Source organism: Mus caroli, chromosome 8 (assembly GCF_900094665.2).
Source record: "Mus caroli chromosome 8, CAROLI_EIJ_v1.1, whole genome shotgun sequence".
Lineage (NCBI taxonomy): Eukaryota > Metazoa > Chordata > Mammalia > Rodentia > Muridae > Mus > Mus caroli.
In genome coordinates this window covers 104,177,194-104,203,412 of record NC_034577.1, presented here as the reverse complement: position 1 = coordinate 104,203,412, position 26,219 = coordinate 104,177,194, and the positions used below count along the sequence as shown (strand labels likewise).

At 38.3% G+C, this 26,219-nt stretch overlaps 1 long non-coding RNA gene across 1 annotated transcript in view; it reads left to right on the top strand.

The window, feature by feature from the left end:
- The first annotated feature begins 1,704 nt into the window (after positions 1 to 1,704).
- LOC110299868 overlaps positions 1,705 to 26,219 on the top strand; it is a 126,388-nt gene continuing 101,873 nt past the window's right edge. The window contains exon 1 of the long non-coding RNA XR_002378525.1: positions 1,705 to 1,822. This is a non-coding gene — a long non-coding RNA (uncharacterized LOC110299868). The remainder of the gene's footprint in view (positions 1,823 to 26,219) is intronic.

The following is a 26,219-nucleotide window of genomic DNA, read 5'->3' as shown; positions in this document are numbered from 1 at the left end:
GATTTATTATGTGGCCAATGATAAAAAATAACTTATGTCCTCATAACCACTATTGTGTACATCTTGAATGTCACTCAAGTCTCTAGGTCAAAGGAGAATTAAACCAATGGGCCCTTAGTACACATGTAATTGCTTTTAAAGCCTTGACCCAGAGTAATGCTATCCGGAACCTTTAAGAGATATGAACAGTTAGGATTTCTTTGGGCCATTTGGAGCACATCCTCAGTGAAATTCGTGAGATCCTGGGCATGTTCCTTACTTTCTTTTACGCCCTGTCTATAAAGTAAGCTTTCTTTGAACACGTCTCACTATGACACACTGGCCGTCTCACAATCCCAAAAGATTATTGGCTAGTTGTAGACTGTACTCTCCATGACTAGAGACCAAGTACAACTTTTCTCTTTGTAAGGTGAGTGTCTCAAGAATTTATACAGAACAGAAATGGAAATAAGATGACAATTAAATACATTATTATACCTGGAGGGTGCCATGCCCCAGCTTTAGGGGAGACAAGAAGTACCCACACTTTCAATAGATCATACTATTTATACTTCATAATAAAACTCAATCATAAACTATAATATACTTCAGCATGACTGTGAACCATACTGTTTACGTATACTTTATAGTAAGATGTAAGTATAACAATCTTCAGAAAGTAACAATGTTATTTTTAGAAATCATTGAATTTGAATGTTCATAGAAACCTGTGTATTAGTAGACCTGGTCACACAGCTTGAGGATGCTGTCTGCAATAAAGCCAGTCTTAAGGATAGAGCCCTTAAACCTCCATCTCCTTATACTAATTTGGGCAATTGATGTCAGCATTGAATTGTAGGATAGCCAGGTAGTGTTAGAACTGAAACCCAACATTACCTTAAATATATACTATTTGTTAGCTTAATATGCAAAAAAATGAAGATACAAAGGTAGTGACAAAGAAAGAATAGCTATAAATTTATGCAAAAAAAATCTCTAGGTAGAGAAATAAGCAGAATCACAGGCAACATTAGAACAAGGACAGTAGTGTTGACAGAGAGGAAAAGAGAGCCACAAAACCATTAGCTTTCTTAGAAGATGTGGGAGACTTTGAAATAAGTTTAGCTGTCGCTCAAGAGATAATGATGATAGAAAAATCCCTTTCAACTGACAAACTGAACAAATAATAAATGATTAAAACAAAAGCAAGCAAATTAAATAGGAATGCAGCACTGACTGTACAAGGTAGAAGTTGCTAAATTATTGTGAGGGTTAAATTTTTTATTAATCATCATGGGTGATTAGTCTAGAAATATCCAATTTTTATTATTTTACATAATTAAAATATTATTATTTAAATCAGTCTATGGACTATAAACTGGGACTATAATTACTGGGGAATAACTACTCTGAGAAGCAAATATATACATGAAGAAGAAATTAGGCAACTGTGGAATATAACATAAGGCAAGCATCCAAGCCTTATAATTAATTGACATACATCAAGACATTTATTCCTAGGAGTCAGAAGAAGATGGAAGACCCCACTCATGTGTCGTCTTCTAAATTACAGAAAAAAAAAAAACCTTTCTGAGATGAATTTAGTTCTTTGGTTAGTTTAAAATCTTTAGGCAATGTCTCTTTTTCCTCTAGTAATCTTAACATTTCAATCTTGGTTTTAATCGCCTACTTATATCCCGGTCTCTTCTTTTAAAAGCTTCTTGGGAGCTCTTTGTGTGTGAGAAGATGTAAATAAACAATGGAGAAGCTTGCAGAGTTCTGAATAATGATGAATTGTTCTTTGTAAGAAGTTTAAAATGAAGAAATGAAAAGGAAGAACCATGTAAGTGCGGGGGTGGGAGGTAGCTTAGAAGTTAGCTACCAAATACACAAAGCAGATTTTTAAGACATGTGATGCAATCGTGGTGTCTTGATTCTGTTTCTAAACATCCAGTGACCAAAGCCTGTGTCCTGCTTTTTGCTCAGATTTGTGCCCTTCCTTGCCTGACAGGATCCACATTTTCTCACTGAGCAGAAGATAATGTCACACAGGTTGTTCAGGGAAGTCTTTGTTTTGCTCCCATTGGGAATTTCTATAACTAAACAAATCTCTTCTATTTCTGATCATGAGAGACCTGGTGTATCACATAGTCTTCTAAAATGTAAGGTTGAAATGCCTGAAAGAAATATTTAGTGAAAACTTAGCTTCCCAAAAGTATGGTCTTCTAAGAGTGATTGTTAGCATGCAACTAGTGGCTTATTTTAATCAAAATCTTTACATATATATGTGTTCATGCATGCATGATTGCATGTGTGTGCATGTGGGTGTACATTGGTGTATGGCCACATGAGCACATGAGTGTGGGCACATAAAGCCAAAGAGGAGCATCAGGTGTCCTGCTTAGTCACTCCCTGTGTTTCTCCCTGAACCTGGAGCTAGACTAGTGGCTGGCAAACCCCAGAAATTCTTGATTTTGTCTGTTAGTCTCCACCCTGGCAGTGGGGCTATAGGAATGCATGACTATATATAGCTTTATAACATGGGTGCTGGGGAAACAAAATCAGGTTCTCAAGCTTGCAAAGCAAACACCTTTATCCAATAAGCCATCTCCCCAGACCATTTTATTTTTCCCTTCAATCTTTTCACTCTGGTCATTAGGGCTGGGAGGTTGTCTTATTGTCTCTGAATCTCCAGCATGGAGAAAAGAAATACATCCTTATATCAAATGTGTCAAGCATATTTGTTGAACAAGTAAATACAGAGATTCCAACCTGAGTCTTATGCTCAGCCACTGAGTAGATTTTCCTGGAATTATAAATGTTGAGAGTGTGAGCTACTTATAGCTAAGTTAGATGCTTCTTGCCACAAGGGCAGACTGTAGAAAGTCCTGACTTAGCTACTAGAACCTAAATCTGTATAGGAGGGCCGTACCTGACCTTCAGAAATGGTGCCCTCTAGCACAGTTTCAAAATGTCAAAGAAAATTGACTGTCCAACTCCTGACCCAGGCAGTGGTCTCCACGGAAGGATTAATATCAAGAGAGTGCATGAAGCGGCAGCTTGCGGTACAGCGGTGTCTCACTATTACAGAACACGAGGAAGGTTCTGGCTGATGGTTTAGAAATCCCACTCATAGCCCTCAATAGAGAAAAGGCTTCAATATTCATCCCAAGGGGGGGGGGTGGATCTGAAGAAGCTAGCCCTGGGCGCTTACAAGCACTCACGAACAAAACAGGACCTTCCAACCTTAGAATGACATTTTAGTTTCACTTCCTAGAACTCTGTAGTGTCAGAAAAATAGAATCAGGAAAAACTCTCTTAGGCATTAGATGCCTGACCAGAGCATGTAGCTTTTATTCTAGTTCACAATGGGTCTAGGAAGTTCTGATCATGAGAATAAGAGCAATAATTACAACAGGAGAACACTGAATCATAACCAGGCTAAACAGAGCAATGTAGGGACAAATGAGAGGCATGATGGTCAAAATGGCGTCCAGACTTGCTCCAAGCCCATCCCTAGGAAAAAAAAAAATCTCCCTAACTTTTGGGTATATACTATCTAGTTTTTCTGTTTGCCCTGTGCCTTTTACATTTTCTTTTATATTAAGAAAGTTCACCTTCATTTTCAGGCAGGTACACCATTTCTGAATAATTAAAGACATCTAAATATAACATAGAAACTTCGTTGTTTGAGGATTCTGGGCCAACTAGGTACAAGTCCAATATCAAATTCGGGAAAGAGGAAGCTCTCAGTCGTGGCCAAGCCAGTACTGCCCTGGGCAAAGTAGAGCGGACAAGGAAGAATTTTCTCAAGGTGACTGCAGAAGGGGAGGAAGCCAGAAACCAGCCAGACTGAAATCCATTCCAATGAAGCTTAGGGAGGGAGGAGACTTAAGTGTTTGGTGAGAGAGAAAGCACAAGCAATCACGTTTGCTTACTGCCTTTATTTAAAGTGAAAACATATTTTCTTTATGGTAGCTTTGCAACTGGAAGGAAAGCATGTGTGTGCTAGTTGGGCTCTGGCCTTTCCAGGGAAACTGAGAGTAGGGGTAGCCATTCTCTTTGGGTGGCATTCAGAGAGACAGCTGCAAACACTGTTTTTTTGTTTGTTTGTTTGTTTGTTTGGGGTTGTTTGTTTGTTTGTTTGTTTGTTTTGAGATAGGGTTTCTCTGTGTAGCCCTGGCTCTCCTAGAACTCACTCTGTAGACCAGGCTGGCCTTGAACTCAGAAATCTGCCTGCCTCTACCTCCCAAGTGCTGGGATTAAAGACGTGTGCCAACACTGCCCAGCAAACACTGTTAAGAGACCATCTCAAAAACTTTATAATTACACATTTTCTAAAGCTGATACTGCAAGAAAATGGAGGTCAGGGCACTAGAGTTTGGGAGAAATAAAACAAAGTGAAATTTAGTCCATCTGAGGATATTATGGTCATCTTAGTCAATGTATTTAAGTGGGCTGTGTAAATCCTTCAGAGAAAGAGAAATGATTTTGTGTGTGTGTGTGTGTGTGTGTGTGTGTGTGTATATATGTATATTCTGCTACCTTTAATGAATAAAATTGGTTAGCTCATAGGAGAAATATTGATAGAACCTGAAGGTTAGAGTTGTACCTGAAACAGACCTCCAACACACATTCAAGTAGTGTGTGTTCTTCAACTGTTGGTGCTGTTTGGGGGTCTGTGGAAACTTTAGAAGGTAGAGCCATAGTTGGAAGACGTAAGTCACTACCCTAGGCCCTGGCTTCAGCCTTCTGGACTATCATGATGTGAACAGCCTTTGGTTCTGTCTTTCCTACAATAGTGGGAGCCCTCCAAACTCAGCAGCCCAGGTGAGTCTTTCTTTGTGGCCTTCAGGGCCACCGCAGTAAGCAACCTACTGGCATAGACAGGGTTCTGTCCTATTTCTGTAGTTTCGGAAAAGGAGAAAGAATCATAATTTTTTTCTGGATAATCAAGCTTGCTTTGAAATATATGAATACCAGACAAGCACCCTGAGGCAAAGATGCCTCATGTTTGGAGAAAAGGATCCAATTTGTGCTTTCCACAGGCATGGAGGTAAAAAGAGTCTGACCTTCTGCTGATAACCATGCATTATTTCTGGAACTGCAGGGGACCCAGCACACAATCAAAGAGGCAAGAGACTTGCAATTTACATTTTGCTCTGTGATATGGGCAAAATTGAGATGTGGAAACGCAGCTTTTCTCAGAGTCCGTCTACACAGAGAAAACTAAAGCCCGTGATAAGAATTAGATGTCATTAGCCTTAGAAATGACAACTTTGGATATTGTGTGGTGCTTAGCTCTTCGGGAGACTAGAAGCTAGGAGAATAAAATAGAAAAGTGCACTCAAGCACTAAATAGACATGTGAAGAAAACTTGTGGTGGATGAAGTTATTATTCACCCGATCCGTACCATCTTTCAGATCCTTGGATGCACCTTGAAATGCAAATTGCTCTCTTTCCTAGATAGCGATTTTTTTTTTCTTTCTGTATTGTGGAGCCTGAAGATAACATTGGTTCTTTTTCTGGGGCCTTTATTTTAATCTGGCAGAGACTCATATCCATTGAATGACTGTGAGTTGTATCCATGGTTTCTTTTTCCTAAAGACTTACCATGCCTCAGTCTTCAGCTCTAAAGATCCTAATATATCACTTCTAATATGGATCCAAGACAGAGCTGTCTAGAATCTTATTTACTATTTATTATTTATTTAATTAATCATTTCTCAAAAAAAAATCCACAAAGTAATATTGGATTGCTAGTTATCAAAGCCTACATCTTAATTTCTACTCCCCTGTTTTATGCCCTTCTTATCTTTTTATTCTTATTAAATACTACTGTCTTGCTTTGATAAATATTGTATTCTTTGGGTCTGGAGGGATGTGCCGGTGGGTAATGTGCTTGCAGGGTGATGACTTGATCTCAGATCCCCAGGGCTTATGTGAAGCCTGGAATGAAAACAGCTTCTGTAATCCCAGGGCTCCTTTAGATGGGAGGAGAAGACAGAAGAATACCTAAAGCTTGCAGGGCTGTTAGCCTGAAGCGAGCCTATGTCAATGAAGCTGGAAGTGAGTACCAACACCTGAGGTCATCCTATGACCCCCAACACACACACACACACACACACACACACACACACACATGCACATTGTGTCATTTGTATGCCTGTACTCACAGAAGTAAGCACAGACAGATACAAACATCATAAACACACATACATGCAGTTTCATTTGGTGCTTGTACTTAACAGAAATGTACATACATACATACATCATAAATATACACACATGGTGTACATGCATGTGTGTGAGTGTGTTTGTGAGAGAGAAACACACAGAAAGAGAGAGAGAGAGAGAGAGAGAGAGAGAGAGAGAGACTAGACTTAAAACTCACCAAATTGAAAGATGATCTCAAACTTCATTATGTCCATAAAGCTCATTTTTCCCAATAAGGCTATATATACACATCTCTGCATTTATCAGGCAGACATGCCTTTTCAATGCAGAGAGCTTCCAATCCACAATAGAATTCAAGGATGTTGATATTATTTTTTTTCAACTCCCAGACACTTCACCTTGGAAAGCCACTTGTCTTTAAGATTCTTCAGTTTTTAAAATGGTCAAAGTGTATCAACTTTGAGCCTCTATTGTATGAACATAATGGATGTACCCTCACATCTTTTAGGTATTGGCGTCTATAGATGAGCTAAAAACAAAAATGGTGTGCATACAGTATTGTCAAAAATGGCAAGGGTGGTGTATGAACCCAGAGTGGGAGGGAAAAAATCCAAATCAGGTCTCTTCCAGAGTGAAAATACAGTTTCACAAACACCAAAGAGTGCTGGCCTAGAAGCCACATCACAATATCTATATCTATATCTATATCTATATCTATATCTATATCTATATCTATATCTATATCTATATCTATATTCATCTATATGTATGTATATATAGATAGATATATATATTGTGTGTGTGTATGTGGTTTATTTTTGTGAATTTCAAACATAGATACAATATCTCTTACTGTGATTTGAATCTGGTTTGTTTCCACCCAAACTCAGGTTGAGACTTGGGCCTGAATTCAGCCATGTTGGGAGTAGGACCTAATTTAGATGATAAAACAGAGTTCTCAGGAACTTATCATTGCCCTCACAGCAGAGATTTCCATCACAGGGACGGCCTTAATTACCACAAGAGGAGGCTATTATCAAAGGAGGATGCCCTGTTTGTTCTGTGTCTTGCTCATGTGCCCAGTTGCCTTTCTGATCCTTGCCATGAGTCAAAGCAGCACAGGTCATTGCCAGCAGCCAAGCAGAAGCCAGCACTATTAACCTGGATGTCCTGGCCCTAAATACCACAAGCCAGTTTTAACCCAGCTCCTTCCTTCTGCTTTGAACCTATTATTTTTGCCAAGTACCCAGCCTCAAATATTTTGTTACAGTAACAGGACATGGATTAAGATAACCATGAAAAAAAACCTACATGCATATAAGATAGAGCTGAAATAAAACATAATGACTAAACGTATCAGGAGGGCAGGGGAGGTGATTCTGTAAAGCACCTTCCTCGCCGGCCTGAGGGCCTGAGGTTGATTTCCAGAGCGAGGCCTGCTGGCGCACATCTATAATCCCCCAAATGGTGAACTAGGAGGCTGAGCCAGGTAGATCTTTGTATGTCACAAGCCAGGTAGCCCTGACTACTTAGCGAAGCTTCAGGCCAATATTGGGCCTTTTGAGGGAAAAAACCTGAAAAATGACACTGGAGGCTACCTTTTGACCTCCACGTGTACACATATTTACCCACACATAAAGGAATTCACACACACACACACACACACACACACGGTGGGATATTAATGGGGTGAGTGGAATTCAAAGCTATATGTTCTCTGTAATGTCTTGAAGTAAGGAAGGAAGTACTACCTGGATTTTCTTTCATTAGTTTATATTTCACAATACTGTTATACAGTGTTTAATATATTTATATGCATACATTCATACAACAGGGTGTACATATATACTTGTATATGTATATACATACATATACCCCTTTATAACATTTATGTACATACATAATATACATATATGTATATTCCTTTAAAACACCATGTATACATATATACAGATATACATATCCTTTATAACATTTATGTACATACATAATATACATATATGTATATTCCTTTAAAACACCATATATACATATGTATACATATATATACACACACACACAGACATATATCACAAAGGCATTAGTTTGTTATGGCTAGCTTATATTGAGTGTAGGCTATCCCTCCCACTTGAGTTGCCTGTCTCAGTCTTTAGATGTTTTTACAACTTGTGTATTGAATAGCTTCTCAAATAGACTTTCTCAAGCTTAATCTTGTTGGTAATAAACACTTTTGACAATATTATATATCACTTCTCCAAGATCAACCTACTTACAAATCTTGCTTTAAATTGTATAAAAAGAAAATGAGTTTCCTTTATAACAGTATCGCTACAGAGATGGCAAATGAAAACACTTGTGCTAACATTATTCTAATCAGCTTGCTTTGTTAAGGAGTCTTCACTCCTTGAGAAGTAACCGTATGTATTTGGTCTTTGCCCCCACTCCCTGGCGGCACAGAGTCTCCTTGGACTCTCTGAAGTGATATCTCTCTCTATGTAAATGAGGTAAGTGGTGGATAACTATCTAGGGATAAATACTGGTTACCAAGGGAACCACTCACACAGTTAGAGGTTGGTAACTTTCAGCTCCCTGTACCCCCTGGAAGAGGAACTAAGGGTTGTTTGATCACAAGTGTCTAATGACTTAGTCAAGCCAAATCCACATAATAAAGTTTCCATAAAGGTCTTAAATGATGGGGTTCAGAGAACTCCAGGTTGTCACACACATGTCGGTACTGAGCCCGTGTCCCACCTCAGTCTCACAAGTACAGGCTTATGGTTTCCAGAATCATTCTGAATCCTGCCCTCCGAGATTCTCTTCGTCTGACTGATAGTTTACTAGTGGTTCTCTGTAGCAGGAATGGTAGGGTGCCTCTATGTAAATGCCTGGGCCACACAGCCACAAAAGCATCTCTTGCAGAATGACCTAATTGAGGACTGCTTGAGAAACCAAGGATTGCTGGCACAGACAATGCCAGTTAATTAGGAACTGCTGTTTAGAAGAGATGCTTTCTTGGAACCCATGGGGCACAGGTGGGGGGTATTAAAGGAGCTTGAGACAGCATTCAGATGAGCTTGCTGCTGAGTTTCTCACCTGCTCCAGACCTTTGTATTGTTGACTCTGTGCCACCTGACCCGTAACCCCCAAGGGCAGGTAGGGCCGGGTGGTGAGTATTCCAGGACACAGGCAACAGTTCTCAACCTTCCTAATGCTGCAACTCTGTCATGCACTTCCTTATGTTGTGGTGACCCTCAGACATAAAATTACTTTCATTGCTACTTCAATAACTGTAATGTTGCTATGTTATGACTCATAATGTAAGTATATATGTTTTCCCCATGCTCTTAGGCGACCCCAGTGAAAAGGACATTGGAGTTGAGACCCACAGGTTGTGAACAACTGGTTTATATCCTCTAAGGTATCCCTTGGAATCAATTAACCATGGTAGCTGTTAAGATCAAACTATGACATGTCATACATGTGTTGATTGCTAGGTTCCCAGTTGGTGGCATTATCTGAGAGGTGGTGCCAACTTTAGGAGGTGAGAGTACTTAGAGGAAGTACCACATCAACTCTTATAAAGGAAATCATTTAATTGGGGCTGGCTTACAGTTTCAGAGGTTCAGTCCATTATCATCATGCTGGGAAGCATGGTGGCATACAGGCAGATATGGTGCTAGAGAAGTTGCTGAGAGTTCTACATCTTGGTCCTGAGCCAGAAGGAAAAGAATTTTATGCTGCTAAACCTGGACTTGAGCACCTGAAACCTCAAGCCTGGCTCCACGGTGACACACTTCTGCCAACAAAGCGACACCTACTAACAGTGCTACTCCTCATGGGCCAAGCATTCAAACATGGGTCTGTAGGGGCCAAATCCATTCAAACCACCACACAAACCAAGAGAATGAAGCCGGAGTTCTATCCAGTCAAACAGATTATTCAATATTGACTTCCCTGATTACAGAATTTGTTTGTTTGTTTGTTTGTTTGTTTGTTTGTTTTGTTTTCTCTTTTGACCTCACAGCTTTCAGGAAATTTTATTCATCTGTTTGTTGTTGTTGTTGTTGTTGTTGTTTATTCTGTTTGTTTTGTTTTGTTTGTCATTGTCCTTGTTGTTGTGGTTTATGCCATAACAAATTCATAAAGTTAGTATTCCCTTGATTTTCTTTCTACCTTTTGTGCTTGTGACTTTAATTATGGTGGGGTTTTTTTTTTTCTTTGTTCTTGGAATGTTTTTGTTTTAAAAAAGTCCTAGACAAATCGGGTTTTTCGTTTTGTTTTGTTTTTCACTCTCCCGTGCACATGACACATATACTAAATGTATCAAGCTGAGCTTGGTAATATCAAGGCATATTACGCTGAGAAAACTTTCCTGTCTCCGGCATCCTCCCTCAAGGAGAAGGCCACGTGCTGTACAGGCTCTGTGTGGCTCTAAGACTGTGTGGTGAGCAAAGGACTTCGGCTGAACTTCCTAACAAAGTGGTAATCCATCCTCAACCCAAATTGGTTGAACACAACAACCATCATTGTTTCCATTTCATTTAATGCCCATAAAAACGAATTCACTCGAATCCAACAGATATAGGCTCAGAATATTTGTGCTGGATACAAAGACCCATCTCATTCTATTTTGTGTTTGCGTTTTATTAAAGAACACTTACACAGGAATAAAAAGAGACGTTCAGACCCATTACAATTTAAGTTACTTTGAAATTTCTTGCTATTCCAAGCTCACATCACTAATTTTGTACAGCTAATGTCCATACACTTATATGGTTATTTTAACATAAGCGAATTTTACTATTACTGTATACTTTTATGATAATATCCATTGCACTTATAAAATTACATCAAATGATTGGCAGAGTCTCCTCAGCTACTGCTCTATGATGAGACATTTAGGTTGCTTCTCCTTCAAATGAATGATGAAAATTAACTTGTAGTTTAATGCCCAGACAAATGAATTTTTCCCCATTGCCATTTGGTTTAGAACAATTATATTCTGTAGGTTGGCATTTCTGGGTCAAAAGTTATGCACTTGTATAATGACTTGCTATGAATTTTTAAATATATACACATTTCTGAATTACTTGAATATCATTTTCAAACATAATATTCCTTTCTCCTCAAATAAATTTAGTGACTATTTTGTAAGAATTTGGATTATCTCTTCTGGAATCACAGTATATTTATCAAAATCAAAACTGCTAAACCATGTACAATAGTTTTGTTTACTCTGTAGCTCATATTTAAATGTTTCCCTTTTACCCTAATTTCCCATATAGTATTTTCCCCCTTGGCTAAAACCAAATCCAGAATCACATTTAATTACTATATATCTTTATTCCTTTTGGCTTTTTCTATTTATTATATGTCTGTGTGATATGTGTGTGTTTTTGCATGTGTATAGGTGTTCATGAATGTAGATGCCTAAGGTTGCTATGGAAAATCATCCTCCACTGTTCTGTGTCTTATTCTTTATTGCAGGGTATCTTAATCAAACACAGAGATAGTGGATCTGACTAGTCTTGCTACATAATCTGTTTTGGGGATTGTCTGCTTCTCAGTTTAGAATTAGAGGAAGGCTGGTCTACCCATCATCCATTTACTTTGGTTTCTGGGAATCAGAACACCACAAACCATATCCTTAAGCCCCAATCTCTATCAACATAAAACAGTTTTCCATCTTCTCATTTCACGTGGTTTCAAGGGTTTTGTTTTTATTTCGGAAGACACAGGCCAATTTCTCTGAAGGGTGTCAATTTATATTTCCCCACTTTCCTGCAGCTAGGTCCAGCTTATGTGATTTTTTTTTAAAGTAGGAATATAGTAGACTTGATGTGGTGTTCTCCCATCCATGTTGGTTTTAGGAGTCGGGGTTGCCCTTGTTGGTGGTGATGTTAAGTTTGTTAAGGTCTCGCTTCATTAGCTGTTGTCTACCAGGATTCCTCTCCAGAAAGTAACTGGTTTTCCTGTTGTGATTAATAAGTAATTTGAAGGAGGTACTTTGAAGTTATGCAAATCTTCTGTTCCTCATTAAAGTTTTACCTGATATTTTTAGCATCTATTAATAATTCGTGCCTGAATCAATCATTACTCTGATGGTTACAGGAAGGCAGATTTATAATAAATCATTTGTTTTCCACAGTTCAGGGGTGCTTTCTCTCTTGCTCATTTAACTTACTTGTATTAGCCTGGACTCAGACTAGCTTATTTCAATCCATATATGTCCTGTTAATATCATTATATTGACTTTTATGGTGTCTCAGATTTTTCATGAGGGCCCTTCAAGCCAGAGTTTGAGATCGTCTCAGAACACTTTAAATAATTTTATTTATTTTATTTCTCTTTTGGAACAAGATATTTCAGGTTTACCTTGTTTGTCATGAGCCCCCAACACTGAAATCAGCATTTCTCTGAGAATTCTTGTTTATTTGAGCAAGTATACTCTATGGAAACCAAGGTGACAAGTGTGCTTATGACAGCTTTCGATGTCTCTAGGTCTTACTATAATTCAAGATTTATAAATATGAATATAAAAATAAGTATTAGCTGCATCCAGTTTATTATCATCCCATACCATTTCTTCTGCTTTAGTTTGACATGGCACACTATACTGCACCCTTCTTGCTTCTTAAAATATCACTGTAGTAGCCATAGAGATATCTCAGTGGTTAGAAACACTTTTTACTGCTACAGAGGAACCGCATTTGGTTCCCAACACACACATGGTAGAACATGACCACAGACAACTCCAGTTCTTGGGGTTGAATAAATTCTTCTGAACTCCATGGGCACCAGCTACATGTATGGTGCACATTCACGCATGCAGATAAACACTCACACACAGAAAATAAAATAAATGTTTCAAAACCTCTGGAGAATTTGTATTTTGCTTTGTTTGCATACTCTTATTAATTGACATGTCTTCCCATCCCACAAATTTACACTTAATTTCAAAACACACAGGTCATCTTTCTGACACAATTTAAAAGTAGTTCCTTTGCAAATCCTTATTTACAAAGACATATTCCTTTCTATACATACAAAATGAATCACTCTATGATGCTGTGATATTTAAACCTATGCTAGATTTTTTTTAACATAGTTCTTTATGCTTTAGAGTACAACAAGATTGGATTATATGCTTTTCTATAAACCTGCTTGCAGATTAATAAATTTGCAACAGAAATGTGAAATTATTACCAAAAAAACATAATAAGAGGTATCAGCTTCAAGAATGGCAGAGCCCAACGGACTCTAACAAAATGAGTATTTAACTGGAGGAAGCTATGGTAAGAAAACAGTAAAGACTTTAGAAATTCTACTGAGAGTATTCAGCAGAGGAGAAGACTACTTGAAGCAAGTCTGTTAGGTCTTAGTGGGTCCGGTAAAGAGTCTGTGACATTGGAGACAGGACCCATTCTTTGTCCTGTGTCTGCATGACAAGACTTCTATAATGCACAATAGGTCAGCCACAGATAAAGTGGCTTTTCTAGTGTCCCAGCCAGAACTATGTAATCTACATTTACATCAGCCTTCTGTTGCACCAGATCTAATCCTGGGGTGCCAGGGAGAGACAGGGTCACTTCTCCTAAACTGAAGTGGAAGTCTAACGAGGACAGCTAGCTAGTGCTTGCCACTGATTGCTTTTGCCACAGTTTGATCTTGCTGTAGATGTTCAGTGTTCCTGGAAGAGAGAGCCAAGAAGAGGAGCAACTCGCAGCTGTCTATCACAGACTTTTAAGAGCAAGGAGCCACTCAGGAAAGAGTATTCCTACATCTGTTCACTTCATGGCTCACCCTCTTGGGACATACTGTATTTGGAAAACTGTGTGAAGGCCTATACCTAAGACACTGCCAAATCAGCAGACTTGGTAGAGAATGACTAAGAGAGAGAATATACAGATCCCTGATGAATGTGTTGGTAAACAACATGGTAGAGGGAAAGAAGTGCTGGGGATGCATCTCTGTTGGTAAAGTGCTTAGTCTAGGTTCTGGGAGGCTCTGGATTGAGTCCCCAGTACTATACAATGCTCGTCATGGTGATAAAGGCCTATAACCCCAGCATTTTGTAAAACTGTGTGTTTGGGAAAATCTGTAATCTTAGAACTCAGGAGTTAGCGGTATGAGGACCAGAAGTACAAGGACATCTTTGGCTATAGAATGAATTTGATGCCAGCATGAATAGTATGAGAGCCTATCTAAAGGAAAAAGAAATCAAGAAAAAATGAACAACAACAAAACTAAAATAAAACAATGCAGAAAAACACAACTAAGGAAAAATGGGACAGTCAGAGGTGCCCTGGTTTATAGGAAGGAACACTGTGAATAATTTATTTTTATGTGGCAACCCAAACATAATAAGACATACATTTAAACCCATAAGCAAGGTTGGATGGTGTAAGTTTTCAATGTGAGCAACTCAGGAGGCTGAGACAAGAGGATTTAGGCCCAGCTCAGTCTGTAAAATTTACCAAGGCTCTGTCTCAAAATGTAAAAATTAAAATTTCAAAAGAGGCTCAAGATAGAATTCATTGGTGGAGCATTTGCTTGGCATACATAATACTCTGGGTTTAATCCTCAGTGGAAGAGGAGACAGAGGAAGAGGAGAAGGAGGAAGAGGAGAAGAGGAAGAGGAGAAGAAGAAGAAGAGGAGGAGGAGGAGAATAAGGAGGAGGAGATACACTTTTTGGTAAGATATCAGCAAACTTACTATCAATAAAGTCAGAACAGGGATTTCACTGTCACAAGTAGATCTGACACTAGGTCTGACTCAAACCCTGGCTGAACCAGGTTTGTCCTTGTCCTAGACAAACCTGGTCACACTAGACAACATCAAAGCATTTCAGAGACAACATAAAACTTTTAAAAAGAGAGATAAACAACCGGAAACTATAGATGGACAAAACCATAATTTGTGACAAGTTATTAAAGAAATACATAGATACAAAAATAAACAATAAAATCACCAAGGACCCCATGAAACATTGTCAAATCAACATTCAAAACTCAAGGAAGTTTATGATAGGTGTAGTGAGTTTATATAATATGTGGAATGCAAAAGAAAAGTGTGTCCCCAAAATAGGAATAAAACCTATACAGTTAATAAAAAGTCCATATAAAGAGGTGAAATTTTAAAGCTGTCATGATCAGTGTATCAAAAGAGCAGAGGAAATCACATTTAAAGGATTAAAGAACTTGGGCACAGTGTCTCAAGGCTGGAACCCCCCCCCCCTTAGGAGATAAAAAAAGAGGGGTCAGAAGTTTAATGTCAGCCTTAGCTGTATAGGGAGCAGAAGACCAGCATAACTCATTAAAAACAGCAACAAGACAAACAAACAAAGCAAAACCCAAAAGAGGAAGACATGAAGGTAAATTCTCTGATGAGGTACAATAATAAAGAGATACAACTCCTAGAACAGTCAAATGCAACAGATAAAATTAAGAGCACACCATGGTGATTCAGCATTCGTGTTGAACAGACAGAGCAGTGGAAGCAGCAACAAGGCCTGGTATATCTGAAGAATAGCCTCGGGTATCTGCAGTACCTCTCAGTACTCAAGTACACAGTGGTTCTTGGAGATGAGGGGTTGAAGTGGTGGCTTATAAATGTAAGCTCTGTAGCCAGCATGCCAAGAGAAGTTACTTGCCATGAGTTCGAAACCAGTCTAGGCTACAGAGAGAGACCCAGTCAAAAAAAATTAATGAATTGGCAATAGATAGATCATTTATAGACAATAGATAGATAGATAGATAGATAGATAGATAGATAGATAGATAGATAGATAATCAGTAGATAAATGATAAGTGATAGATAGATGATAAGTGATAAGTGATAGGTATACAAGAGAAGAATATGGCAGAAAAATTATTCCAAGAAATTATGCCTACAACTTCTAATTTGACATAAAACTTATATCCACACATCCAAGATGCTCAACAAACTCCAAGTGGAACACCAAATGGAAGAAGCACTGAATTATTCACATCCAAACTAACTGTGGACAAAATGCAGAAAGCCCAAGATAATGACAAAACCTATATGTGAGTAAGAGAAAAGAGAAAAACAGTGTGTTGTACAGAGAGGACCACAGTGGAAAAAAGCAAAAAACAAAAAACAAAAAACAAAACAAAACAAAAAAAAAACCACTTTCCAATATAGCATATTCCTAAGAAAGAAAAAGAAAGAAAGAGGCCCTGTCATCCAAGAGCCCTTAATACAGCTAAACTATTTTTTAAACATGAAGGTAAGATTATGACAGTCACAGATAAATACAAGCTGCAGGGATCTATTATCTGACCCCACTTATGAAAATGTACTGTGCTTTTAAAATAACATCAAAAGATAATTTCAAACATTTCACCATAAACAATGACAGGTCAGCAAGATAAAGCATGTTTTAATTAGTTTGATTTGCTCGTTCAGTACTAAAAGGCATTCTCTTTCTCAAGGTTTTTGACGGTTTTGTACATTTACATAATGAATTCTAGTCATATTCAGTGCCCACTCCCCTCTCTCATACCCCTCCCTTCCTCGTCAGCTGGAACCCTTCTCAAGAAGCCTGTTTCCTACTTTCATATCTTCTTGTGTGTGACTCACGGCATTTCATTATACTTACTTGCCATATCATAGACTGGGAGTTCTTTACTTGAACAAGGGCAAGTTACCAGTAGATACAGCACTAAAGGAATTGACAACGCTTCTTCCAACATCTACTTACTACCAATAGTCCCTCAGAGAGCTTTCTGCCTCTCCCTATCTATGATGAAATACTGATAGCTCAATCTTGCACAGATCTTGTGCAGATAGCTATACTTGTAGTGGATGAACACAATGGGATGGCATGTCCAGGAGACATCTTTTCTGAACAACTCCTCATCCTCTTGCTCTTCCTTTTATCTGTCTGTCTTTTTGATGTACCCTGAACCTGGGAAGAGTTTATCCAACAGTCTTGTTTAGAACAGAGCATTTCACCAACACGTATTCTCAACACTTCAGCTGCTATGAGTTTCCTCTTCAGAAAAAAAAGAGTATCTGATAAAGGGTGAGTAAAGCACTCATCTATGGATGTAAATGTGGTTATTAACAAGGAGTTTCACAACACAACCATTAACAAAGCAATAACAGTTTCCTTTGAGGGTCTATAAGTCCCCTAATCATAGACTCTTGGTCTGGTTGACAGAACTAGATGTGAGCTTCTTCCTGAGTTGTCCAAAACTCCAATCAGAAAGTGTTTGGTTACCCTCATAACAGCTGTGCCACTAATGCACAAATGCGTGCATCTTACCTGGCAGGCTATTATTGTAGCTCCCAGAATTCACAGCTGTAGAAGCCTAGGGATAACTGCTCTCCCATCAAACTTCATGACACCTTCTTGTACTATGAAGAGTATCTAGTATGGAAAAGTTTCCATCTCAGCTGCAGCTTGATTTACCACAGTATACAATATCTTTAGCAACAAAGTCTAGCTATCCAGTTCATTAGACAACCAAGAGCGAGAGAGTACTACAAAAGGAGTTTTAGGGACCTCCTTGGCCAAAGGAACTCTTAAGAAGGCCTCCCTCAGCTGGTACTGGATTTTCATTTAATCAACAATAGTTTTCTAAGAAGAACATTAGCCATACATTGAGGATACCTTTATATAAACTACCTTTTTGTTTTAGATTGTATTTTTAAAATAAGTTTACTAAATGGTCATTTTCCATATTTTTTTTATGTTTCTTAAGTTTTGGCCATACCTTCTTCCTCCTCTCATTACCTTTCTTCCCTCCCTGCATAGGACTTCCTGCCCCCAGAAACCTCCTCCCTTGAATTCCATGTCATTTTCATTCTAATTCCCCCTTTCCTTAAGGCTTATTTCTCTTCTCCCTCTTTGTAATGGCTTCTGTTTACCTTTCTGACATTGACTGCCACTCAAAGCTAAGCATACTACTCTAAAAATTCATAGCCAGCACATAATAGAAATAACATTTGTCTTCCTGTTCCTGTCAACTTTCTATTACTTCACTCAGTTTCCAGCAAATTTCATTCTTTTTCTTTTTTATAAGTGAATAATATTCCATTGGCTACCTGCACCACATTTTCCTTATCCACCATTCCATTGATGGACATTTAGGCTGGTTTCTTTTCCTCGATATTATGAATAGAACCACAGTGAACACGAGTATGAAGATATCTATGTTGTAAAGCTTGAATTCCTTTGGGTTTATGCCTAGAAGTGGTAAAGCTGGGTCACAGGACCATTCTACTTTTAACGTGTAGAGGAACTTCCACACTGAGTTGTATAATGGCCACATCCATTTTTCCATCTCCTCACCAGCATTTGTAGTCATTTGTCTCATTGATAACAGCCATTTTGAGTATGGTAGAATGGAATTTCAAAGTAGTCTTAGTTTTAATTTCCCGATGACTAACATAGTTGAATGGTGATTAAAGTATTTGTTTACCATTGTGTTTTCTTTTCTTTCCTTTCCTTTTCTTTTCTTTTCTTTTTTGAAAACTCTCTGTTCAGCTTCATATACCATGTTTTACTTTTCCTCAAATTATTATGTGTAAATCTTCCCCATTTGGCATTTAATTTTTAAAAGCTGTTTGCATATTTTACACACTAATTATCTGTCAAACAGCCTGAATCATCTTCTTCTTCTTCTTCTTCTTCTTCTTCTTCTTCTTCTTCTTCTTCTTCTCCTTCTCCTTCTCCTTCTCCTTCTCCTTCTCCTTCTCCTTCTCCTTCTCCTTCTCCTTCTCCTTCTCCTTCTCCTTCTCCTTCTCCTTCTCCTTCTCCTTCTCCTTCTCCTCCTCCTCCTCCTTCTCTCCCTCCTCCTCCTCCTCTTCCTTCTTATTTTTCTTCTTTTCCACTCCATTAACAGTGTCGTCAGCAGAGAGAGAGAGAGAGAGAGAGAGAGAGAGAGAGAGCACAATGAGGAACATAGGGGGGTTGCTATGGCTACCTTTGGTGTTATCTGAATAAGGAACTGCTGTAGAGGAGAACTGAATGGAGACTGAGTGGGGTCAGATTCTGAGCTGACTACTTTATCTCTTGGGGTGATCCAGGGCTGAGAGGCCAAGGGTTTGTTGAACTCTCAAGCATCAGATAGTGGTCAGGAGTTTCAATAAATGTATAAGCAAACAACCTAAACTACAAATAATGAACTGTGGCTGGAGCCAAAATGTAGGTGCAATCCATAACTCAGATAGCGAAGTAAAGTTGTGGTCACAGTGGGGAGGTTTTGGATATTGAAATAAATACTCAAGGATAAAGTACATGATAGTGGTACACAAATCTACATGAAATGTCAGGGCGATAGTCACATAGTAATATGAAGAATTACAAAAAGAAAATAAGCAACTTCTCTGGACTTAGACCTTAGTGGAATTGGCTTAGTTTCTTACTCTTCACTATGGTCTACTGACTATAATGAAACCAGAGACCCTTCACATAAGATTGCATAGTTCATAGACATTAGAAGACACAAATTCCTGAGTGTGTCAACTTAAGGTCTGATTACCACAGATAAAGAAAAAAGTATAACTGAGTATTATTTTGCATATATTACTATTCTTGAGTCTTCTTGATCTAAATTTTCCAGACAAAGAAGTTGATAAAATACTTTCACCTGGGATTCTTTATGAAATTGCAATATGTGTTAAGAGTAGTCCTTAGGCTAGAATGTGGTAAACTATTTGTTTAAATGTGGGTTTTGTTATTAACGTGATGCAAATATGCCTGAAAATTCCTCTGTGGAAAAATCCTGAGTAAGTACTGAATTAAATCAACTTGTTGCCAGAAGGAATCTCACAAGTTTAGATGGTAGAAAAACCCATAAAATTATTTACAGCAATAAACAAAGAAAGACAGCCTTTTAGTACTGAGAAGATCCAATAAATTAAGCATGCTAAAATTGTTTGAGATTTCTTGAAAAATACATTTAGTTAGAAAATACATTTTTTCCAAGGAGTGTGATGTAGATGTGGTCAGACCAGCTTATAAAATAAAATAAAATACAATTCTCATCTAAAAAGTATGACCTCACAGAATAAATTTATACAAAGATGAATTTATGCACACAGATAAGCACACATACATATAGAGAGACTGTGTGTGTGTGTGTGTGTGAGAGAGAGAGAGAGAGAGAGAGAGAGAGAGAGAGAGCGAGAGAGAGAGAGAGAGAGAGAGAGCACTGAGACATTTCCTTTTAGAATTACATATATGGCTAAAGTCATACCCCATCAGGATCTTTGCTGCATAACCTCAGGCTCCCTCTGAGTGACTGATAACCTCTAGGTTTTGCCTTGGACCACCTAATGATGTAGGCAGGTGTCTCTTGCAACCCTGCATGCCAGATATAGCCCAGTTGCTCTTCTGCCTCTCTCAACTTACTTCAGGCTGATATTTTCCATGTTCTCATCACAGGGAGAGATGAATAGCCATTATTAAAGCATTTAGCATCAGTTTGCTAGCCAGCTGCCAACTAACTATGCTATCAATGCCTCATATATTAGTTTTCATTACAGGAAACTCCTTCTCCAAGGTGTCGTGTTTCTAACAGTCAGAATGACCAGGTGTGCTAACATAGCTCTGATTCCCCCATCATAGGCAGCAGGTGGCTCTGCCCTTCACAGCAGGGCAAAGATCCAGGCTGATGAGGAAGCCACCATTTTAAATATTAACCAAGGGCAGAAGGTCTCTGGAAGGTCTCCAACTAACAATTAAATATTCTATCCAAAGAGACACAGCTTACTTTCTCTCTCAGGTCACATGACTTCGGAAAAACAAAGGAGTTACAGGCTCCACACTCCTCCTGTGTTTTCTGAAGGTAAATGCTAGAAATATTGGTGTGATCGATATTGACAATTTTTACAATAAATAATGGTCAGAATTTCAAAAATAAGGATGAACTAGAAAACCTATTTTTATTTCTCTGAAAGGAAAACTATGTGCACCTGCATAGAAAGAGAAAAAAAATTATATTGAAGATGTTGGAGGTGGATTGAAATCTGAGGGCTATAATGGAGAACCAGTAAATTGCAATTTCACTTTAAGTATACCATTTCACTAGTCCCCCTACTGGAAAAAAATCACAATTTAATAATATCTTATATAATTTAGTAAAATTCCCATTCAAATATCGAGATTAATCATAGCCCTCTCTCCCCATTTAACTGACATATCTGCTAACCCCTGTGTCTTCCTTATAGAGAATCAGTGCATAACATACTCAAAGTCAGCCATAGAACCCTAAGCATGGTTACTTTTATTAACAGAGCCACAGATTGCAAATGGCAAAAACTGGCAGGAAAACAAGTTAACATCATGTGGTAGTATTGGGGTTAAAAAACGGTGTTCTAAGTCTAAGGAGAAAGCTCAGTCAATAAAGAACACAAGACCTGGGGTAGATCCTTAGAACGTACATGGGAAAGTCAGGCATGGTGACTTGTGATAGCAATCCCAGCACTGAGGACATGGAGGTAGGTGGATGCCTAATTTTCTTTGAGCAGCCACCTTTGCTTACTTGGTGAGCTCTAGCTCACTGAAAGATTCCCATCTTAAGAAAAAGAATAGTCAGACACTTCATGAATAGCAGCACCTATAATAATGCTCTGGACTCCTTATAAATGTTCATACATACCCACTCCACAAGAACACACACACATGAGAGAGAGAGAGATCATGTATTCTAACATCCACATCAACAGTTTTGGCTCTATACGTTTCCTTTAATATGTCAAAAAACAAGAGTAGTGAAGAGGTATAAAATATACTAAAATCCCCAGAGATTTTCATTCATAGCAGCAAAAGAAATAGGCTGAGTTCCAGCTAAAATCAAAATCTTAAAATATTTTATTCTAGTGATATAGAAAGTATATACAGAAATTTCCAAACAGAAAGAAGTAAATGAACACCAAACTGGCACACATACTCCACTGTGTATGGAGACCTTCTTTGACAAAAAAACAAAAAAAAATGTAGTGAGGTATTATTATAAATGGCCCCTGGAAATGATGACTTTTTATTAAATGCTAATGGGAAAATTGAACTCCTGTAGGAAAAAATATATTCTTTGTTCAAAGCACAACACCAAATTCAAGTCCAAACGTACTAAACACTCCAATGAGTTAAGTTAATCTCACATGTCTGGGAAATAGATAGGTAATTATCCTTAGGATACCAGGCTGAAGAAGACTTTCTTACACAAAGCAGCATGATTATTAATAAAATACTGTTCCATCCATGCAATAAAATAAATCATAAACAATTTCAAAACACAAGACCCAGACAGGGAGAATCTTTATAGCTTACTCAGGCAGCTAGTGTTAAAAAAAATCTAAAAACAATCAATAATGCACCAAATATGTATGAGTAATTCACCTGAAAGCAATAAGCAGGTGAAAAGAAAATGTTCAACTTCAGTGGTAATCAGGAAAAATGCAAATTAAACCCAGTGTTTCCTGTCACAGGCAGAAGAAACAGTACTGCATTCTCAGGGAATGTATCTTAAGAAAGAATAAACAGATTGTGCTGTTAATAGCTAATATGACAAGAGAGATAAATACATATTCTGCTTTGATATTGTTCGCAGGCTCTTTTTGGCTTCCTTTGCTACATCAATGTATTTATTTATTTATTTATTCATTTTACTATAAATAGTTTCAGGGACAGACAGCAAAAGGGATATAATCAAAGCATGCCAGAAAATAATGCACACTGTAGTTTTAAAGGAATATAGCGTCTTGTAGCATCGTTGAACTGACAGTCCTACAGAAAACACACACCTCCACAAGAAATGTAGCCTGCAGGAAAGACAATCCGGCATATGACTTAACAAGGTGCTAATTAGATGAACAACAACAAGAAATGAGCCAGGAATATCCCTTTGGAGGGTTTTCATATGCCAAATGAATGGGATAAAACGTTGAGGGTTGTAGTACGAAGTCAATGTACAATGTACCACTCAGCACTATCCTTTTGTGAGTGTTAATCTTGACATGTGGGTGGATGGAGCTTAGCTGGGTGGCTTGCAGATGAAGTCTCTTACATACTAGAGTAGACACCAAACAGTGGCTTTTGGTGGCTATTCACATGTGGGACATATTAAGTAGGATGGCTAGAATAGGAGAGAAGAGAGCTTTGCTCTCTCCAGGAAAGCCATCCATAAGTTTAGTCTGGTAAAGCAGACTAGCAGACATAGCATCAATCAGAATGTTGTGGATCTTAACCCAGTTTGTCAGACTTCTTATATAATATGGGTTCCCACAGGTCAAGGTTGAGGTAAAACTGGCAGCTTTCTGTGACTATTCTCCAAAATTAATGCCATTAATGGGATTAGAATCCCATTAGACAAGAAAGTCAGAAAGAACAGCCCAGATTTAGAAGATCAGGGATGACTTAGAAGATGAAGGAAAAATTAAGTAATAAGGGGGATGGCCATGGCTATCTAGTTACCTTCAACTGTCAACTTGGCAAAGCCTCCAGTCACCTAAGACAGGAGTCTCAATTAAAGGATTGCCCAGATCAGATTGGACTTGTAAGCATATCTGGGGGAAGAGTGGTTGTAAATTGGTATAGGAGGGCCCAGTCCACTGGGGATGACATAGTCTCTGGGAAGGCAGTCTTGTGTTATCTAAGAAGTGTAGCTAAACATGAGCTACAAATCCCAACAAAGAGGATGCTAGGAAGCAGCATTCTTCCATGGTTTCTGCTTCAAGTTCTTGCCCAGATTTCACCCAATGATAGACTATATGCTGTGAATGGAAAGAACTCCATTCCTCTCCTTAGTTGCTTTTGGCCAGAGGCTTTGTCATACTAGCAGAAAGGAAACTAGAACACTGCTTTAAAAGATGACTTCACTCCCAGGGCTATGTTATAAAATGATGATGACAGAGGCAACATCACCATAGGTCATTGTTATCTGTAAATAATCAACCAGGACTTCAAATCTATTCTGAAACATGGCATGCACGGGCACAGGCATGAACCAACCAAAGTCTCCATGCATGCTTGCATTGGAAAGAGCCCTAAAATCCATCCTATTGCAGAACTCCCCATTTGTGTCTTTCAGAGTATTGTGGGAATTGGTAGTCAATAAAACCAGATGTATGGACTCAAATCGATTCTTTGAGATCAAATGGATTAAATTCCTTAAAAGTAATCATGCGCCTTATAGAATTGCAGCCTAGGAATCACTCTATTCATTGTTTATTTAATTGAAAAGCAATGAATAAGCCCTAGTGTACATTTCATGTTGACGCTTCAAATTATTTTATTTTTAAGGTGTTTTCAATCAAATAGCTAACTATGACCTCCTGCTAATACTATGTAATACTTAAGCCGTCCTTTACAATAAATTAGTGAATTCTATGATGAATGTAACCAGTGTCAGACAGTGGTGGCCCATGCCTTTAATTCCAACAGTGGAGAGTTAAGAAACAGATGTATCTCTGTGAGTTTGAGGCCAGTCTGGTCTACAGAGCAAGTTTCAGCATAGCCAGGGATAAACACAAAAACCCCATATCAAGGGAAAAAAGAAGGAAATATCCATTCTTATAAGTAGCTGAAGTTTCAATAAATTAGTCTTTTTGTCTGCAGATCTATTCTTTCCCATCTGAAATTCAGTTTGAGACATTGCCTTCTTTTGACTTTTGACTCTGTCACCAGGGAATTCTGAGTTTAAAATAATATTTATTGTACAAATTTTTTGGTGTTTAGAATCCATTCTTGTAATTTTTGATATAGCGCTCTCTTTTCTCCCCTCCTTTGTCTAAGGCACACGTGGAGAGAATACTATAATATCCAAAGTATCAGAGTGTTACAGAGACATTTTGTTCTGTTCCTGGTGCAAAGAAAATTCAACTGATCTTTATCAGTCTCTTCATGTGTTTATATAGATCAAAACTATTTCTCAGAGCAAAACAATGGGTTTCAAAATAAAAGGCAACACAAGCCATCCCTGCCTGTCACCTACCTGCAACAAAGGTGGATTATTAACACTTGCAAGCACGGGAAACAAGAACAGATTCCTGTGGCCCCACATTCTTATCCACTGTTGCTTTTTTTTTATTAGATATTTTCTTTATTTACATTTCAGATCCTATCCTGAAAGTTCCCTATACCCTCCCCCCACCCTGCTCCCCTACCCACCCACTCTTGCTTCTTGGCCCTGGCATTCCTCTGTACTGGGGCATATAAAGTTTGCAATACCAAGGGGCCTCTCTTCCCAGTGATGGCCGACTAGGCCATCTTCTGCTACATATGCAGCTAGAGACACGAGCTCTGGGGGTACTGGTTAGTACATATTGTTGTTCCACCTATAGGGTTGCAGACCCCTTCAGCTCCTTGGGTACTTTCTCTAGCTCCTCCATTGGGGGCCTTGTGTTCCATTCTATAGATGATTGTGAGCATCCACTTCTGTATTTGCCAGGCACTGGCATAGCCTCACTTGAGACAGCTATATCATGGTCCTTTTAGCAAAATCTTGCTGGCATATGCAATAGTGTCTGAGTTTGGTGGCTGATTATGGGATGTGTCCCCAGGTGGGATAGTCTCTGGATGGAGAAATGTTGTTTTAATGTTAACTGTGATATATGGAAAAATCTCAACCAAATATTAGTAATAAGGACCCTCATGAATTTTAATAAAATTCTTAGCTGTATTCTGTGTGCCTCTGCCATGTCTGCTGTTTGGGTCTCCGCGCTGTGTTCTCAGGTGCAGCCATAACTCCCCACTCTGTGCATTCCACCTTCCAGTTGTTTTTCTCTGAGGGGATAGTGGGGGGTCAGCATGATTATATTTTAATGTAGAAAATGTGACATCTCGTTATAAATGAAAATAAATGTTAAATTAAATGAAAAAAATTTTAATAAAATATAGAAAATTTCTTATCCAATACAGGAAAATCCTTCTCAAAATAATTTATACCGTGTTTTTCACAACTATCTTGAAGTATCCACACTATTTTAAAGGGTGTGTACCTTCATATACAACAGAAAATATAAGTATTTGGCTACTTATAGAAATATTAAAAGCCAGTGTTTACCAATAATTTCTAGATAACTCAGTTC